This window comes from Ambystoma mexicanum, chromosome 11 (assembly GCF_040938575.1).
Source record: "Ambystoma mexicanum isolate Mex_15411 chromosome 11, UKY_AmexF1_1, whole genome shotgun sequence".
NCBI lineage: Eukaryota > Metazoa > Chordata > Amphibia > Caudata > Ambystomatidae > Ambystoma > Ambystoma mexicanum.
Window position 1 is genome coordinate 998,593,072 of NC_090934.1, and position 21,100 is coordinate 998,614,171.

At 47.4% G+C, this 21,100-nt stretch overlaps 1 protein-coding gene across 3 annotated transcripts in view; it reads left to right on the top strand.

The window, feature by feature from the left end:
* The window catches only part of BLM (BLM RecQ like helicase), an 865,782-nt gene that overhangs the window by 594,713 nt on the left and 249,969 nt on the right, over window positions 1-21,100 (top strand). The gene's annotated exons all lie outside the window — the stretch shown is intronic.

Consider the following 21,100-nt stretch of genomic DNA (forward strand, 5'->3'; position numbering starts at 1 on the left):
TCCTCCGCCATATTCGATATCTATGACAGTAATCACCACAGCTGTGCTGCTTCAGAAAATGTTTCGGCATCTGCGTCCTGTGTCGATGATGTCAATACGCCGCCCTCGAGGACCTCCTCCGACGGCTGACGTCACTGGATGTTATAAGTAGGACGCACGACGCCCTTAGCCTCAGTTCCGTTTTGTCCGCGAACGTGTTCGCTTCGGAGATCTCTGCGTGCCATGACTCTTTGGAGTTTCTGTTCTTTATCGGTTCTTCGAACCTGTTCGTTTGTGAAGTTATCCTTCGTAAGATGTCTACCTCGTCTTCCACCCCGCATCCGGGCTTTAAGCGGTGCGGGGACTGCGGGTCCAAGATGTCGGTGACGGACTCGCACAACGCCTGCCTCTGGTGCCTCGGGGAGGCCCATGCCACAGATGATTGTGTCGACTGCCAGTCGCTTACGTCCAAAGTCTTGCAGGAGCGCAAGAAGAAACTTTCGGTAGGTAAGTTGTCCAAGCCACGCAAGTCTAGGTCTGCAGGGCTTTCGACGGATGATTCGAGGGGCGACTCTCCGCATCATCGTCGGAAGTCCAGTGGGTCTGGGTCCCGGAGTAGGTCCCGCCACTCCTCTGCCTCTTCGAGGCACTCCCGGAAGCACCGTCATCGGTCGCCTTCTCTGTCCTCATCCGAGGACTCCGGCGGGTTGCTTATCCCACCAAGCATGCGACGCCGGAGGAATGGGCTTCCTTCGGGAAGAAAATGCTAGCGATTCTCGAATCGCAGGGCACTGGTCCGTCCGCGCCTCCGAGTGAGGTCGGTCGAGAGACACCGCTCGTACGCCTTCGGGCTCGGGTGGTCGGCACGATTCGCGGGAAAGGTCCCGCTCGGACAAGGTGAATCGTTCTCGTCATGCCCGTTCCAGGTCCCGGTCCTCGACACGCTCGAGACCGTGTGCACCTGTGGTGTCTTCGAGGAAGACGTCGACGCCTGTGGCGCTGAGGTCGTCGACGGAGGCCGAGCCTCGAAAGAGTCCAAAGAAGTCGTCGACGCCATCGGCGCCCAGGCCGTCGAGGGACACGCTCGGGGCTCTGCCCTCGAGGCCTGTGTCAACGCCGTCGATATTGTCGGCGCCGCGTTCGGTGTCAACGCCGATTCACTCGACGCCTTTCGGGGATGTTTCGACGGGGGTGCCGTGGGGCACGGTGGAGCCCCCTACAAAGGCTCTGGCCAAGGTCAAGCATGGCTTTGTTCTACATTCTGTGCCTTCTTACCGCCATCTTGAGTTTATTTCGGAGGTGGATGTGGGCTCTGATGTTGGCATGGTTCCTGATACGATGCCAGATGAGATTCTCTCGGGCCATAGTCAAATTGAGGGCCTGCATCAGTCCCTGTACGACGCCAGTGGTCTGAACACCTCTCCGGAGGTGGAGTTTTGTGGGCCTGAGCCTGGCACTCGTGCCGACTCCTCGTACCGGCGCCTTATGTCTAGAGTCACCGAGTACTTGGGGTGGTCTGCTCCCCCAGGGGATTTTCTTCAGGATGACCTTACGGATATCCTCGACCACGGTCCACCAACTGACCCGTTAGTGCCGTTCCATATGGCTCTACAGAGGGGGGTGGCGGCGGCTTGGACTGCTCTGGAGAGTCTCCCGGCAGTAAGCAAGTCTTTGCTGTGAAAATACCGCCCAGCCAGTAGCGACCCCTGCTACTTGACCAAGCACCCCACTCCCGAGAGTTTGGTGGTGCAGGCGGCTATGGCCCCGGCGAAGCAAGCGTCATATCCTACCATCCCTCCTGATGGGGACGACAAACGTTTTGATGGTTGGGCGAAGAAAGTGTTTTCTTCAGGGGGTATGGCGCTTCAGGCGGCCAACTCTGTATGTGCATTGTCTCGTTTCACGCACACTCTGTGGAACTGTGTTTCCTTAGCGGCTGAACATATTCCCGAAGGGGACGAATGGGATGGTTTCCTTGCTATGGTCCAGGATGGCAAGGATGCCATATGTGAGGCCGTTCAGTCGGGTTTGGACATGGCAGATTGCGTCAGCCGGTCCATGGCGGCGAGCACCGTAATACGCAGGTTTGCCTGGTTGCGGAAGTCGGGGTTTGCTCCTGATGTGCAGGCCCGGCTCCTCGACATGCCCTTTGACGGGGAACATCTTTTTGACAGCAAGGCTGATGAGAGCCTTGAGAGGTTGCAGACCTCCAAAGCTACAGCGAAGTCCTTGGGCGCTGCAGTTCGACAACCTCTGCCTTTTCGTCCTAGGGGACAGCAATGGAGGGGATGTTCCTTTCGTTATTACTCAACCTTTGGTAAAGTGAGAGGAGCTGCCAGTCAAAGGGGCCACCGTAGGAGTGCCAGAGGTGGAAAACAAGGTACTCGAGGTGCCAAGGCCGCTCGGGCAGTTGCCTCTTTGCCCTCAGGCAACGCCGCAGCCGCTTCAGCTCAGTCATGAGGCCATGTCCCATGGTTTGCCGGTTGGGGTAAGGCTGGCGCAGCATCTTGTAGAGTGGCGTGCCATTACTTCAGATGTGTGGGTTCTGGAGATCATAACCCACGGCTACTGTCTTCCCTTTCGGCAGAGGCCTCACGAGAATCCACCGAGGAACCTCTCTTTGCAGAGTCCGGATCCGCTCCTTGCGCAGGTAATTCAATCCCTGCTAGAGAAAGGCGCCATAGAACTGGTGCCTGTAGCGGAGAGGAACAAGGGATGGTATTCCCCTTATTTTTTGATTTCCAAGAAAGACGGGGGATTGAGACCCATCATGGACTTGCGCGGTTTGAACAAACTCCTCAGGAAGGACAAGTTCAAGATGGTTACTCTCTCTCAAGTCCTCCAAGCCCTTCAACTTCAGGACTGGTTGGTCTCTCGACCTCAAGGGTGCTTATTTTCATGTGCCGATCCATCCAAAGCACAAGAAGTACCTGAGGTTCGCGATTGGCGACTCACACTTTCAGTTTCGGGTCCTGCCGTTCGGATTGACCTCCGCCCCGAGGGTTTTCACCAAGCTCATGGGGGTGGTGGCAGCGTATCTCAGGAAAGTGGGGATTCACGTCTACCCCTAGCTGGATGATTGGTTGATCAGGGCGCGCTCTCCCGAGCAAGTCCTGGATCATCTGTCCATCACCTGCCACTCTTGTCACAAGCTGGGCTTCTCCCTCAACTTAAAGAAGTCCCATTTGACACCAACTCAGAGGCTCCAGTACATCGGAGCAGTGCTCGACACGTCCCTGGGGCCGTGTTTTTCTCCCCAGGTGAGGGCTCATCACATTCAGCAGATGGTGCACAAGTTTCAGAGTCTCCCAGCGTTCAAGTTCTTGAGATTGCTCGGCCTCATGGCATCCTGCATTCTTCTGGTGCCAGAGGCCAGGTTGCGGATGAGATCTTTGCAATGGGCACTCGAGCTCCAGTGGTCTCAATCCTCCGGCAGGATGTCGGACCCTGTTCAGGGCCGTCCTCTGTCGCCCAGGACCTTCTGTGGTGGGCCTTCGAAGGCAATCTAATGAAGGGGGCTCCTTTTTGGCTACCCTGGACGGAGGTGACGATCGTGACGGACGCATCCCTCACGGGTTGGGGAGCTCATGCCAACGAGTTGACAGCAGTCGTTGGACTCAGTCGGAGTCCAGACTCCATATCAATCTGTTGGAGCTGAGGGCCGTCAGGCTTGCCCTGAAGGCTTTTCTGTCGACTATGTGAGAAAAGAATGTCCTGATCCTGACGGACAACACAGTGGCCATGCACTACCTCAACAAAAAGGGTGGGGGCAGGGTCACTTCCTCTGTACAGGGAGGTGATGCAGCTCTGGTTCAGGGCAATCCAGCAGGAAGTTTCGATCTCGGCAGTTCATCTGGCCGGAGACGAAAACGAGATGGCGGACGCTCTGAGCAGGCAGAGCATGATCGCTCACGAGTGGGAGTTGGCTCAGGAGATTCTCCTGGAGATCTTCGCCCTTTGGGGGACCCCTCAAGTGGATCTCTTGGCCTCCAGTGTCAACCAGAAGTGCGAAAGGTTCTGCTCACAGGAATTTCCTCCAAAAGGAGCCTTAGGAGACGCATTTGTTGTGGAGTGGTCATTCCCACTGCTGTGCGCGTTTCCTCCAGTCCCCGTCATCCCTCAAGTGCTGCGGAGGATACGAAGGTTCGGTTCCCGGATGATCCTCATTGCTCCGGCGTGGGCCCGGAGGACGTGGTACCCGGACCTTCTCGACTTGTCCATCTGACCTCCACGTCGTCTTCCCTACCGAGACGATCTGCTCTAACGGGAGCGGGGGGGGGGGGGGCGGTCAGGTTCTCCATCCGGAGGTCAGATCCCTCAACCTTCACGCTTGGTTTCTGAAAGCTTGAGGTATAAGGATTGGGACCTCCCTGAAGATGTGATGGAGATGTTGCTTTCGGCCAGAAGGCCCGCAACAAAGTCCCTGTACCGTTGCCGTTGGAGAAAGTTCTGCGACTGGTGCAGGGTTAAGAATGTGGATCCTTTTGCATGTGACTTTCCTGTGGTTCTGTCTTTTTTGCTTTCTTTATCCCACAGGGGCTTGCAAGTGGGTACTGTTAAAGGTTACCTGGCGGTGCTGTCCATATTTAAGCGCTCGTCTGAAGAGTGTTCTTATTTTAAAATTCCTTTAATTTCTCAGTTTCTCAAAGGGCTCGCTAATGTGTTCCCTCCGTCACCTTTCCAGGTGCCCGGTTGGGATTTGAACCTTGTCCTCAAGTTTCTGATGTGTGCTCCCTTTGAGCCTTTGCATTCATGCCCTTTGAGACTGTTAACTCTTAAAACTGTATTTTTGGTTGCGGTCACTTCCACTTGCAGAGTGAGTGAGTTACAGGCACTTTCAGTTAAGCCACCCTTTGCTGAATTTCAGAAGGACAGGGTTGTTCTTAGAGTTCGTCCTTCCTTTCTTCCGAAGGTGGTGGCGGAATTTCATTTAGGCCAGAAGGTTGTTCTTCCGGCATTTCATCCTCCTCCACATCCTGGTAAGGAAGAGGAGAGGCTCCATAGGCTCGATCCTAGGAGAGCTTTAAACTTTTATATTTCACGCATGTCCCGGGTAAGAATGGACGATCAACTCTTCATTGGTTACGCTGCCAAGCGTTTGGGACAAGCTGTGACTAAGCAGACTTTGTCTCGCTGGATTATTCTGGCTATTTCTGAGTGTTACCGCTCGGTGGGTAAGGACCCACCGGTAGGCTTGCGGGCCCATTCTACCAGGGGTATGGCTGCCTCTACTGCCCTACAGATGGGTGTTCCTATTCGTAACATCTGTGACGCAGCCACCTGGGCTTCGGTCCATACTTTTGTACGTCACTACTCCCTCGATTCCATCCGTGGGCAGGATCTGGCCTTTCGCAAGGCGGTCCTTTTTCTCCGCAATTTGATTGGGCATTCTAAATTTCTTGTTCTAAATTCTTTTCCCACCTCCTTGCATTGGTACTGCTTTGGGAGTCTGTCATAGATATGGAAAACGTCGGAGGACCCAATCCCCTCGAAGAACAAGTTACTCTCTTACCTGGTAACGTTCTTTCGAGGGGATGGTCCGACGACGTATTCCATATCGCTCCTTCCCTGCCTTCCCCGCTACATAATTTCTTATGCAATTGCAGCTTACGTTTCCGCAAGGCTTTGTGTGGTCGAACTGGCAGAAGACTGGTGCCACACTTTCTGGGGAAAAAAATACAACTGAGGCTACGGGCGTCGTGCGTCCTACTTATAACATCCAGTGACGTCGGCCATCGGAGGAGGTCCTCGAGGGCGGCGTATCGACGTCATCGCCGCAGGACGCAGACGCCGAAAGATTTTCCGAAGCAGCACAGCTGTGGTGATTACCGTCATAGATATGGAATACGTCGTCGGACCATCCCATCGAAAGAACGTTACCAGGTAAGAGAGTAACTTGTTCTTCTATTGTGATGTGTAGTGTGCCCAAGATCCTTCACGTATCAAGGTCCCCTCAGATTGTTTTTTTTCCACCATTCTGGTCAGTCGCTTTCATGCAGAGCTCGTGTTAAAGAGAATTATTGCTGTTCCACGCGTCTTCGATGCATTAATCTTCGAACTTCTTCGACGACTGTTCCCGTTTGCCGTCCTGTGAATCTTCATTTGAAAAACAACTCGACGGCTGTTCTCGCCCTTTGCTTTCAGGCTTCGGCCTTACAGTAGGGAGAGTGGGGACCTGTTTTCTTGACACTTCTCTTTAGAGAATGCCTTTTCTTTCCTTTCCCTCCTCTTCCTTTACTTGTCTGACTGCTCCTTTTCCACTTTACAATGGAGAGAACTTAATTTAAATGTTTCCCTTCCTGTAACAGGAGGTTTCTGTGGAAGGGCACTAATAGGGAGTGTACTAATGGCCTACCTTGTGGCCATGACGAGCAGCATTGCAAGGCCTGAGTCTTTAGGCCCAAGATGCTTAAAGAAAGGTGCACACAGAGGTGGGTATCCTACACTATGCAGGCCTAGAGTCATTCTCCCGCCGGTGCCTCAGAGAAGGATTCCTCCAGCACCCACAGCTCAGTTTTGGAGTCCGAAGACATTATTATGGAGTTGGCAGACTCTCCCGTCCCTGGCCCACTTGGCATACCGAACGCATTGCTGCAGGGAAATTACACCCTGGCAACAAAGGCACACACTCTCTCCCCAAAACCAAGCACTTAACCCCTCGGCCTCCTTCAACGGAAACGTCGAAAAAGCCTTTGGCACCTGCAGGCCTGTCGAAGATTTAATTGTGGCCTGAGGAACCTGAGGTTCAGGGCCTGCTGCGCCTCCACCGTTGTGATTGGCGCATGGTACCAAGTCTTCCATTACCCAGGATGCCTCCCCTAAAGTTGCAACGCATGTTTCCGATGCGTCTAAAGACATGTAAAAACTCACCCCAAACTAAGGGAGAAGCATTCTAAGGCCCCTCATGCTTCTGACCCCAGAAAGCCCCTTCAGTGCCTTCAGGGAATACCCAGGCCTCCTCATTTGTCCCAGGCCCTACAAGGGCCCATGTGTCTTGCTCCATCTGAGTTAGCTTTTCAACAACCACTTCCTGGACTAGGGAAAGGTTTGAACACTGCATGGAGAAGGTATCAGAATGTATTGGGTTCTCAGATACTTTTAATGAAATTCTTAAACGGTCCCATTCCTTTGAGTAAGTCTCCTAGGCTTCAGTCCCCTAAGGCTCACTCTGCTTCTCCTGGACTAAAATTGCCTGATCCCTCTGAAGACATTTTTCAGGTTGACCCTATTTCTCATGGCCCAGATGCTTGGATTCCTACAGATGGAGAATTGACCCACTACCACTGCTCATGAGGCTGAGCCTGATCTCTTTTTAGATGCCCCTCCTGTGTCCCAACCCAGGGATGCTTCCCCCATTGATGATCATGCAAACCATTTTAAGATTGTCACTCAGGAGGCAGCACCTGACTCTGACTTTGTGGAAGACCTCCTCAAGGAAAAAGATCCAGTCAGCCAGGCTATCCCGCTTCTTAATGCATTGCCCCCTCCTTCCTTATGCCCTCTCTTACTAGGGAGGTGAATCCATGCATCTAAAATATGTTTCACCCCGCACCCTCTGATCCACTTTATATCTGGAGTCACTCTGCCCCGGACTCCTTGGTCATTACCACGACTAGAAAACATGTGGTGGTTTCCCTGTCTTCATCTAAAACTCCACCTGATTCAGACTGCAAGAAACTGTACGCCTTGGGCAAAAGAATTACTTCTTATGCAGCCTACAGTACCCGCACTGCTAACAATACCACTCTCCTTGCTAGGTTCACTGATGTTCAGTGGGGTCTGGTACAAAATGATCCGTAAAACATGCCTGAACTGACAAAATCGCAACTACTTGCAATCGTGCAGGAAGGACGCAAGGTCACACAAAACATCTTGAAAAACACACTTGACACTGCAGAAACAGTGAGTAGGGCGTTTGCCTGAGGGCACTCTTTTGTGCTTGGCTTAAAAATTCTGAGTTGGACCAAAAGACACAGGCCATGCTCATCAACAAACCCATTGAGGAGTCAGCACCCTTTGGCAAAGCGGTGGATGACGCACGTGAAACAGCAAAGAAAGAGCACGAGACATTGAAATCTCTTAATCAGATCTTTAGCAGGCCATTTGTGCAGCACGGGGTATTTAATACCCGCGTCTCCTTTCTCGAGCAATCTTTGTGCTGCACCGCTCAGGGTGCCTATGGTACAGGCAGACAATCCTGGTGTTCTGGCCAAGGAACGTCCAGCACTTATCGGACCCCTCAGCAGTGGGGATTTCGGCATGGCAAAGGAAGGCTAATAAATGCAGCAGCCAAAAGCTACTTTGTCAGCAAATGACTCTACGACTCAGGTCCTCGCCCATCCCTCTCCAGTATGTTAATATGCTTCACTCACGCATGGGACGGGGGTAACCTCAGAGAAGTGGGTGCTCAAGACTGTAGGCGATGGTTATTGTATCAAGTTTCTTCATCCGCCTCGATATCACCTGCCAAAGAACAGAAGGCTGCTTCCAGAACATCTACACATCCTTCTGGACAAAGTAGAGGCCCTGCTGCAAAAAGGAGCCGATCAAACTCATCCCAGATCATCAGGTAAACAAGCGTATTTATTAAAAAAAATATATTTTGCATTTATAAAGCGCACTAAGCCCAAGGGCATATACTTCCTGGTACCCAGAAAGGATCTAACCATGCGCCCTATATATTAAACTTGCGTCCTGTGAACAAGTATGACAAGCCTCAAAAGTTCAGGATGACAACTCTACAGGAAGTCATCCCGTTGCAGAGATTACATGGCCACCTTGGATATATAAGATGCATACTTTTATATTTCAATGTTGCCCGCGTACAGGAACTACCTAAAGTTTAAGATGGAGAACACTCTCTAGCAGTTATGTACTCCCCTTCAGCATTGCCTCACCCCTGAGCGTGTTTACCAAGGTGCTGGCAGTGGCGGGAGCTCACCTGCGCAGATGGTACATTCTGTTGTGCCCTTATCTAAATGACTGGCTCATAACTGGAGACTCACACCAAATGTGCCTGGAGAACACCCAGACGGCTAAACCTTCTTTTGAACCTGAGGTTCTCCATCGACGAGAAAAAGTAAGTCTTATCCCCATCCAAGTTAAACCATTTCTGAGGGCCCTAATTTGGACAGAATACGGGCTTGTCTTCCTTCCCCAACAAGAGGGTCCAAAACATGTTATTTTAGATCCCACAGTATGTAGCCGTCGTCCGATTACCGTACGGGAAGCCAATGAGGCTGTTGAGAATGAAGGCATCCTGCATTTTCCTGGTTCCACACAACCGTCTGCGCATGCATCCTATGCAGGAGTGGCTCTCGAGCCAATGGTGTCAAGCAAACGGTCAATCGGACGATCTAGTGGTTGTCTCGACAGCCCTCAGTCCGTCTCTGCAGTGGTGGTCAAAGGAGAACCTTCTGAAGGGAAAATCCTTTACCAACCCTGCAGTAGAAGCGGATCTATGTGATTACACCACAGTGCATAGTTACAAATTCGAAAATGTCGAATTCAAAACTCGCGCTGCGGGTTTAATCACACAGATTAGGTTTCCCCAAATCCCTTTACCCGCTACACTTCCCCACCCTCTCACTTGTGTGCATGGGAACCAGCGCCGCAGGGTCCTTTTTTTTTTGGTGATATCTTTATTCCCTCCAAACCCCGCCTGCTTTCAATTTAACGAAAGCGAGGGGACACCCCTGCTCCCACTGTTTTACTAAAATGGGATAGTATGGTATAGTTATTAGACATTTTTCACTGTAAGACATTTTAATACAGCCGAAATTCAAGCAATTATCCCATACGTACATCGATTTTTGATATTTTCCGGAGAACTAAAGTGGGCCCACTTTCACCACAGATGCATCCCTGTCAGGGTGGAGAGCTCACCTTCGAATGGATTGTGTCCTCCCACGTATTCCTCATCTTTGATATTCCTATCCCGCCAGCTTTGCTGCTTCGGAATACATTTTTCTTCTTGTCAGAGGGCGCTGTGCACCATGTCCCTCAAGGGAGTTTTTCCAAAAGCTTTTGCTTCGAGTACTAACGGCCTCTTTGTTTTTCTGTCAAAAAATGTCTTCATCTTCAATCCCAAAGACGGGATTTAAAAAATGTCATGACTGCGGGGCAAAGATGTCAATAACCAATACGCACCGTGTCTGGGCTGCTGGCACCGTACCGATGACTGAAAATCCTGTCAGTCCATGACAGAGAAAGCTCTCTGGGAACTCAGAGGTAAACTGGCGGTGGGGGGGCTTTGAAGTCTACTTCAAAGAAGGAAAAGAAGTTCAGGCAGTCTAGAGACTCCACTCGGCGTAAACGATCGAAGAGGTCCCGGTCGATCGAGGCGGTCTTAGTCATCTTCTTCCAAGAAGAGACACCATAGGTCTCCTTCAGATTCCTCTACTGAGGTAATCAGGTGCCCAACTAGGTCATATTCCCCACGTAAATGGGATGCCTTTAGAGAGGAAATGATTCTGATTTTTGAGAATGCGGCCTCAACCCCCACAAAATCACGCAAGAGCCATGCCCCAGTCGTTCCTTCGGATGACTCGGGGAAGTCAAAGACTACTTTATCAAAGCAGAGTAGTAAGCCGGCTGCTTGTCGAGATTCTCGACCCGATGAAAAGGCGTCAAAGGCATCGACTTGAGAACCGAGTCGGTTCCCGATACCGTCGGAAAAAAAGCATAAATCGGCGAGGCCTTCGATGATTTTGTCAACGCCATTGGCGCCGAACGATTCAATGCCAAAATTGAGGGCGATTCCTAGTAAATCGACCCAACAGAATCGTCGATCTCATCGAAGCCCATATCGGTTCAGGAAAAAACTTTTAAGCCTGCACCGAAAAAATACTTTTTTACATCAATGTTCTCAATTTATGAGTAAGAATGTGCTTCTAATGAGAAGTCTCCATTTGGGGTGCAGTTTGGCGCTCAAAATGTACCTGAAGAGCTCATTGACCCACAGTCAAGGATGAAAGACCTCTGTGACTCCCTCCAGTCTGCTATTGGACTTGACACTTCAACAGAGCTGGAGTTTGGCAGGCCTTACCCCTCAGACCATGCCGATTTTGGTTACAGAAATCTTATGAACAGGGTCACAGAATATATGGGGTGGAGTAGGGCTTCCCCAGCATATGAGCAGGATGACATGACAGACATCCTAGACCAGGGACCTCAGAAGGACCCAATCTTGCCCTTTCATAAGGCCCTTCAGAGGAAGGTTGTGGCCAATTGGGAAGCTCCAGAATCTGGGCCTGCTGTGAACAGAAACTTCTTTAAGAGGTATAGACCATCTAGCAGCGATCCAGACTATCTTACTAAACACCTTACGCCTGAGAGCTTAGTAGTTCAGGCTGCTACTTCAACCAAACAATCTGCCTATCCCTCTATCCCCCCAGATAGAGACGACAAGAAGGTTGATGCATGGGCTCGCAAGGTCTTCACATCAAGCAGCATGGCCTTGAAGTCTACTAACGTTACCTGTACCATAGCTAGATTTTCTTATACCCTGTGGGACTGTGTTGCTATGGCGGCTGAGCACATCCCGAAAGGCGAGGAAAGAGACGGCTTCCTGAATATAGTTAAGGATGGAAAGGAGGCAATGGAAGAGTGTTTCCAGTCAGGATTGGATACTGTTGACAGCATCCGCAGATCCATGGCCGCAAGCACTGTAATGCACAGATTTGCGTGGTTGAGGAAGTCTGGGTGTGCACCAGACGTGCAGGCCAGACTGCCCAACATGGCCTTCCACGGCTCGAGGCTGTTGGCAGCAAGGCGGATGAGTCTGGAGAAGCTGCAGACCTCCAAGGCACTGACAAACACAGCTTCTTTCCTTCCTTGCAGGATCTCCAGCCTTCGCATAAGCAACTGCACGTAGGTGTTCCCGTACACGAAACAAGATTTGCCTGCAGGCCATATTTCTTGGCTCTTTTGAGGAATTCCATCAGATCTTTCAACAGCGAGCCACATCTGGCAAACTTTTCCCTCCAGATATTAAGACCGGCGCACGGTGACCACACAGCGCACATGAATTTGACGATTATCCACTACAATAGAACCCACTATTGCATCAATCGGGGACATCACCGTCCAAGTGACGTGCAAGACTGCCCTCCCAGCCTGCCCCACCTGATCCACAACAGAGAGACTATCCCAGAAGCCCAGAAGAAGACTTAACAACTACGAGCCAAAACGCCAGTGGACACAGCCAACAGCCAGCTTGCAAGTCCACCACTTCTTTAGGGGGGCTTTACCCCCTGGCGTAGACCTCCTGTTTGGTCCTCTGATTCAGCATTCAGCAGACCCAAAGTCTGGTTCCCCTAGATAGGAATCAGACAATACGTCTGACTAAGCTAGCGGACATCAATTTACCTCTATCACATAGAACTCGAGCACAAATTTGTTCTAACGCACTAAATAAACACTGGAGATTCAGTTTCCTCTTCTTCCTTTTCTTTTTCAGAACCAAAGCTCTGTTTTAATATGTATGTGATTGTCAAATATGATGTAATATTTGTCTGATTTCACAATAACACACCTGTGATTGGAGCAATGCTTGTCTTGTTCAATACCTCGTCTGTGCCAAGACTACGTTGTATACACTCCTTGTCAAAAAGTATGAGCTGAAAATACTAAAGATGCTTGTCTACTAAACGGACAAAAAGATCTGCTAAACTAATAAAGCGGACCTATGAGTTAAACTATTGCTCTATGTTGCATGTATGGATTGAGTCCACACACTCACCACTACGTCTAGCTTACTTTTGAAGCAATATGTGCAACTTGGTTGTAAATTACAATAGACATAAGAGTAGCAATGTATTGTCACAAATTTACTATGTGGTAGGAGCAACCCCTTTTGTTTCATGATACCTATTGGCCCTGTATCCTTCCACATTAAGGGCCATCCCTCCCATTACCTGGCAGACCTCCAAGGCGGCGGTTAAGTCCGTTAGCGCCTCCATTAGTCAACCTCAACAACCCTATTTGGGCTCATCTTCCTGGAGGGGTCGTTCTTTTAGTTTCTATTCCTCAGTTGGTAGAGAAAGAGGACAGACCGTACAAAGGGGGCAAGGAAGATTCTCTCATGGTGGACGAGGAAGGGGTGCAAAATCGGCAGCGGCATGCTCTCATCTGCTGCTGCATCCGCCTCTAAGCCACTCTGAGGCCTTGACCCACAAGACCTCGGTGGGAGGCAGAATCTCTCAGCATCTGAACGAATGGCAGGGCATTACTTCAGATGCTTGGGCACTGGGAACCAGAAGTACGGGGAAAGAATATGACGGACAACACAGTGGCCATGTGCTACCTCAACAAGAGAGGTGGTGTAGGGTAACTACCAATGTGCACAGAGGCAATATAGCTCTGGTCCTTGGTGATACAAGAAGGAATCTCTGTCGGCAGCTCACCTAGCCGGCGAGCAGAACATGGAAGCGGGCGCTCTGAGCAGGCAGAGCACAGTATCCCACGAGTGGGAACTAGCTCAGGAAGTCCTTCAGGAGATCTTCGCCCTTTGGGGAACCCCTCAAGTGGATCTGTTTTGACCGGTACCAACCGGAAGTGCAAGCTGTATTGTTCAGGGGAATTTCCCCCAAGAGTAACTCTAGAAGACGCATTTGTGGTGGACTGGGAGTTTCCACTTCTGTACGAGATCCTAATTGCCCCGGATTGGGCCAGGAGGACGTGGTACCCGTACCTTCTGGACATGTCCATCTACCCTCCAATACATCTTCCAAAAAGAGAGGATCTTCTCTCGCAAGAGGAAAGTTGGGTTTTCCATCCAGAGGTCAAGACACTCGGCCTTCATGCATGGTTTCTGAGAGGCTGAGATATAAGGATTGGGACCTCCCGGATGACGTAATGGATATTTTGCTTTCGGCCAGAAGGCCAGCAACCAAATCTTTGTACCGGTGTCGTTGGAATAATTCAGTAACTGGTGCAAAGACAAGAATGTGGACCCTTTTCAATGTGACACTCCTATGGTGCTTTCTTTCCTGTTGCATTTGGCTAATCTGGGGCTCCTCCTTCAAAATTCCTTTAATTGTTCAATTTCAAAATTCCTTTAATTGTTCAATTTCAAAATTCCTTTATTTGTTCAATTTCTGAAGGGACTCACTAATGTGTATCCTCCAGTCCCATTTCATGTCCCTGCTTGGGATTTAAACCTTGTGTTAAAATGTCTAACTTGTATCCCTTTCGAGCCTTTACATTCCTGCACGTTAAGGCTCTTAACTCTGAAAACTGCACTTGTTGTGGCATTAACATCAGCCCGCAGGGTGAGTTACAGGCTCTTTAATGCAAGCCTCCTCATACTACGTTTTATAAGGATAGCAGTAAAATCATCATTCTTGCCGAAAATTGTCTCGGATTTCCATTTGTCGAAGAAGATAACACTACCAACTTTCTACCCTCCTCCTCATTTGGGCAAGGAGGAAGAGAGACTTCATAGGCTGGACCCAAAAAGGGCTCTAAGCTTTTACATTGCAAGAATGGCAAAATCTCGCCATGATGATCGGCTTTTGCGATATATACACCGGCCCTAAATTGGGCCTTGCAGTAACTAAACAAACCATATCCCAGTGGATCACACTGGCTATTGGAGAATGCTACAGACTTGCGGGGAAGGACCCGCCGGAAGGGCTTCAGGCTCATTCCACAAGGGGCATGGCAACTTCTGTGGCTCTTCAAAGGGGTGTCACTATAATTGATATCTGCTCAACTGCTACTTGGTCGTCCATTCATAAATTTGTTAAGCATTACTGCTTGCACTCCTCTTCCACTCAAGGTGGTCTTTTTGCTAAGGCAGTCCTTCATTCCATTCACGATTAATTTAAATATTACTCCCTCCTCCAAATTGTCACTGCTTTGGGAGTCTATCAAAGTTGAGGAAAACGTGGGAGGACGCAATCCATTTGAAGAACAAGTTACTTACCCCTGGTAACTTTCTTTCGACTGGATGTCCCTCCCACGTATTGCCCCTCCCAGCCTACCCCACCGTACAATTTACGTGAATTACACTCTGCGTTTCCTGAGAGCTTGCGGTCTGGGGTACGCCTGGTTAGTTCCTCGATTGATGGAACTAAAAAAAGAACTGAAGCCAACGGGCGCGGCACAAGCTATTTATACTGCTGGTGATGTTGACACTTGACGCCAGCCCTCGAGGGAGATCGACGCCACAACATCGTGCACAGCGCCCTCTGCTGAGAAGAAACATTTTTTCCGAAGCAGCAAAGCTGGCAAGATACGAATATCAAAGATGAGGCATACATGAGAGGATCCTCCAGTCGAAAGAATGTTACCAGGGGTAAGTAACATTTTCTATGCCAGCGAGCGCACAGCATGTGGTCACAATTGGTAGCAAACAAACATATCAACCTTTTAGAGCTACTTGCTGCATACAAAGCCTTTCAGACATAGCTGCAAGGGAAGACCGTTCTGGTCCTAATGGACAGCACCACGACCATGTATTACTTGAACAAACAGGGAGGCACTCACTCCCCAGGGCTATCCAAACTGTCACAGAGCATATGGAAATGGGCACTCAAACACAACATGTTCCTCCTGTGACAACAAGTTCCAGGGAACACAATCTGTTACCCGTAGAACACGAGTGGCACTTCACAAACACATTTTACACAACTTTTTTGCAGATTGCGGTCCTCCAGACATTGTTTAGTTTTATTTATTGTTCTGTTTGCAGCTCAAAAGACCTTCATAACACTCACAAAATTCAATTATAAGCGTATACAGTTCTACATAGTTGATCAACACTTAAAATCATTGATTCAGCTATCACAATATGTGCTTCTTCGTATCATTTCATTATCGTTTTCAAGCAGTTCTAGTTTATCCATAATTTAAAACATTTGGCTTTTAAAATAGTACAATGTAATAGGGAATTATCTTAAAATATTCAGTTTTGAAGCACATGATCAGTCTTTACCAATAATCAAGCACAGCAGCAGTCATCACAAAATACTTTTAAACTCAGGACATTTTCCAACTTTGCCTAGCCTGAGTTAGGCTTTCTAGATATTGAATAAGGCTATGTGCTTGGTTTTGTGCCCTGAATTCAGGCAATAAAACCAGAACTAGTCGGATTTTATGGTGTTATAATCAAACACAAATGGACCAAGCATCTTTCTATAAAGGGGGCCATGCTCTCTACATTCAGTCAGGATATGGTGTGCCGTTTCAAGATTGCCGAGGACACCACGTGATCGGCAAATTCTTTTTGCTTTTGGAATGCCCAATACAGGGCAACGACAGATAGTTGGGGTAATTTGCTGATTCTCAACAGAAGGATAGACCTGCGCAATTCTAGTGAGGGACACAACTTGACATGGCCTTGGAGGACCATGAAGCTGTGGGACAATAAATTAATTAAATGAAAACTGCCAAGTGAAGAAAGGTGCGTATAATGAGCGCACCAATCCCACTTGGCTTACTTAACACTTGACATCCTAATCAAAGACTGTACGTTGTCTTCCCAATGTGGTCTCCATCCCACAGTAGCAAAGCTTGTAGGCTCAAAGCTATCAAGGAAGCAAAGGTCTCACTGACTGGCAACTGTCCCAGCAAGGCAAAGAGGGGACACATTGGTGACTTTCGGCCTTTAGCAGTAGCAGATTTCTCCTTTTACATGCCATTGATGCCAAAGACATAAGGCCCAATTCAAGTCAAATGATTTCAAATCGGTACACTGGGACCAAGGCCAAGCATTTTCCTCCAAAATGTTCCCTCTAGAACATTAAGCCAGGAGAGGTCCTTCATAGCGACAGTATTAAGCCCATACAATAAGGATGTACAAAAGCTTTGCTTATACAGCTCCCGTATCCTATGAAAGCTAAAGCCTGATGAGACACTCACACATCTGTGTAACATGATTAGTTTTGCCATAGCCTTCGTTTTCCTAGCCTACACCAGTCCTGCATAATTGGACTTGGTAGTGAATTCAATACCCAGGTATTTATAACTATCAACTTGCTCTATGATGTTCCTGTTGATAACTAGAGTTGGTGTCTTGACCCGTCTATTGGAGAAGAACATGACCTTGGTTTTTTCATAATTTAATTTGAGCTTGTTGGCATAATTTAACTGTCTCCATGGATCTTTTCAGGCCAGCAAAGGTATGATCGAACAAAATGAGATTGTCTGTGTATGATGGGCAATGTATCTTCCCCCAATATTGTGGGTGGGCAGTTTTGGGCGTTCTCAAGCGTATGTGGTAATTTGGCTAAATAGATGTTGAAAGTAGGGGGGCCAATGAGCATTCCTGTTTAACTCCACAGTTGGTTGTAATTGGTGCCGTTACCATGCCCCTACTGTCAAGCCTGACCTGCACCAAAATGTTAGTGAATACCTATAGTTTCAATCAATAGGTCCCACGGGCAACCTAGTTGATTTATTTTGTCCCACAGTTTTCTCATATTGACTGTATCAAAGGCTACCCGGAAATCTATCATGACAAGATATAATCCCTGTAAATGGGAATGTTGGGAACCTATGGGGTAAGCCAAGGTCCCTGGTAGTGGAGAAGAACCCCCATCTTAAGAAACAGGATATGCCTGAGATTCTGGACCCTAACCTGAGACCTCATATAATGGATCAAAGAAATGTCATCCTAACCAACCTAAACAGAACTGAGCAGTGGGAATCTAGACAATCTTTAAAGAATAAGGTCTTTCACTGACTGCAAGTAAGAATGGGGCTAGGATGTAATTGGATGCAGGACTTTAGATTTCTACGCAGGATCCAAGTCAAGGATTGGTCCACTGAGGTTAACCAGGATTGCATTATTGTGGGCTGTGGACTTAGTACTCTACCAGCTTTTTTTAATTGCTGCAAGTTACCTTGACTCTAAAATTCAGATTGTTTTATGGGGTGTATTAATTTACATAAAAGAGACTTTCGATACCATTTCTGGGTCCAGTAGGGCTTTATGGTGCATGTACTTGTCCCGTATTTATTTTTGTGTTGTATTATGTGTTAATATGCGCTTTGATGCCCACAGGCTTTAGCACGTTATAAATTAAATTAAAAAAAATATTTTAAAAAATAATCCATCCTGCTCCTTACTCTTAGCCCTTCTGATCAGGTGGTCAAGTAACCATATACAATGACAGGTTCCCAAGCTTACTCTAAATCCTGTTTGAAGATCACTCGGGAGGCTTAGCGACTGCACCCAATCGGATAGTTTATCAAGCAGTAGTGATGCAAAGATTTTTCCCGTCGAATCCAACATTGCCAAAAGTCTAAACTTAGTGGGACATGATAGAGGCTCCTTTTTATGGATAGGGACCATTATTGATCGACGCCATGAGTTGGGGATCAATCCCTCCTCTGTGACCTTCTTAAACAGGAGGTTTATAAGGTCTCCCCAACGTGCTATGTTCTCTTTTATTATTACATTGGGGAGTCCATTTGGGCTGGGTGCTCTAGCGTCTTTTAATGTAGCTAACTTTAGCATAATATCCACATGAGTAAAGTGCAATTCAAACCTCTCCCCGGGCCAAAAAGATTCATCCTCAGTTGCGTGGATCATAAAATGCCTCAGACACATGTCTAATCCACTCCCATTCACTAATGGCGCAGATCTCATGATTAGGAGAAAGAGTGTTCCGCAGTTTCCACAATTTTTTGGTATCTTAAATATGCTTACCAGATATTGCCATTGGGCAGTTTTGCCCGAGGCAACCCGGTCATACACCCACTTGCGGTATCGGTTTTTAGCCCATTTCCTTACGGTTAGTAACTAGTCTGTGGTGCTATAGGTCTTCCCAATTATTTATAACTCCATTCTGAGGGCCCTCTTAGCTTCACAAATGCTTTTGTCATACCGATACTTTTTGATGACATGATTTGCAAACTTTTGTTGTCCTTTCTGAACCACTGTTTGAGAAGTGCAGTCTTTAATCCACTTCTCAATCTCAGCTGCTGTGGTTAAAGTTCCCAAGACTGGGAATTGATGTGCTTGTTTAGAAAAGGTCACAGCCTTCTTTATACTCTTTTCCATCCAACGGATCCTATTGCCCCCTTGATTAATATCTAGTTCCCCTACCCCGCCGTCATGGTGAATCTCATTTGGAAGCTGAACCTTCAAAGTAAGGGTGGCATGGTCATTGTAATTTGTTTGCTGAATTTCCAGTTTCCTAACCTTCTGAACTGCGACGTTGTTGCAAAAGAAATAGTCAAGCGCTTTATTCCTATTCTCAATGTAGTTTTGCCTGGGACATGCCCTCTGTCCTTCCATTCAACAAGAAGCAGTCCCAGTCTAATAACGTATCATCCCAGGCAGTTTGCTTTGCTGTATTCTTTGCCGGTTTATCAAAAAATGACTTACTCTTTACGTAGTCAGTTTCCACTAGTTCATTTGAGCACCGGCAAGGAGCATTAAAATCACCTCCCACAAAAATCTAATCCTGTTCATTTACACTTTTTATGTCTCCAATTAAACTCATTATGGATGCAATGATGTCATCAGTTCTGACTGGCCAGGAGGATCGTATACATTGATAATATTAAGAGCACTGATAGTATTTGCTATGCTCACTCTTACGGCTATTAGATTTCGATGTTCATTAATGATCTTAATTCTTATGAAGGCCTTATAATCTGCGTCAAAAACCATCTGAACGCCGTAAGAATTTTAATTATTAATGAGTCTTTTTTTCGGCCAGTAATTGGAAAATTTGGAAACCATCTAGTAATATATCACTGAGCAACCAGACCTCCTGTAATAGAAAGATATCACTTTGTATAATCAAATCAGCCGATCCCCCTGGCTCAGTTAGGTGGCTAAAGCCACGTGTGTTCCAAGATAAAATGGCTAGCTCTCAATTACTATTTTGCTGTGTGGTGTTATTTTTTAATACCAACCGATTAAGAATGCCCAAGATGTTAGTTTGCAGGGCGCCATTAGAAATTGGGCTCTTATAATTTTTCCTTTAGGAGATTAAGTTCCTGGTTTTGTGATGAGACAATAGGACAACTCTCCTCATCAGCATCAAGTTTATAGCCCCCCTGTTCCTGCACTAAAGTTTTGGGTACTAATCAGTCTCGCAATGAGTTGCATAATGCCAGAAGGGAATGGTTATTATCCATTGCGGAGGAGGAGAGATCCGAGTGAAAACGATGATAGGTTCGCAGGGCACTGCATCTCCTGTTGTACAAATTTCAATCTCATCGGACTTGGACAGATTCAGAGAGAAAATAAGAATCAATGGTCCCTTTCCCACACCCCCTAGTGTGAGTTCTACTAGGTGAACTTGTAGAGCATGATCTAGCAGAATTACTGCGGTTAACCTTTGTCCGTTCTCTATTGCTGACTGGTATTTTTGGTGCAGGTGCTTTTTTACTTATTTATTGATTATTAGACCTGAGACAATGCTTCCCAGGCATTTTTAAATTAAGATAAAAGTAGCACTTTTCTTAGTGTGAGGTAGTTGGAGTTGTAAAAAAATAACCTCACTTAAATGAAACACACACTCAAAATGCAAATATGTAATGGATTATCTAGTGGTTAATTTTTTAAAACATAGTATAAAACCTTCTGGCCAAAATCAACTCTAAGACACTATTATCAATGAATCATTCCCTAAAAACAGAAATGTGAAAGGAACAGATTAAAATCCTTATTCATATATCCATCAAAAACTGTAACTGGTCATTGCAACTAATGCCATTCCATCGAAATTTTTCCATCTAAAAATTGTCTATCGAATGCATATTTTTAGGGCGTAAAGGGTTCATTTTTATTTAGGTGCATTTTAAAGGGTAAAAAACTGGGATTTGGGGGGGGCAAGAAGAATGCATTCGATGCAAATCAAATTTTTTAGATCGAAAAAATTTGATGCAAATGCATGTCGATGCAAGGAATTTGATGTAATGACCATAAACCATCAAAAACGCATAACTTCAATACATAGAATTGTGAAAAATAGTTTCCCCGTCTATGGGAATAGGTTTTTCAAGGGCAGTGGACTTTGTGTATTCTGTACGAACTTGCACACGGTCCCTCAATACGAGGATAGAAAAATATATATATTAGAAAAATGTATGTGATAAAAGAACTCTAATCTTCTAAACAGCACTTCGGAGTTAGTCCCAGCAATATAAACAGTCA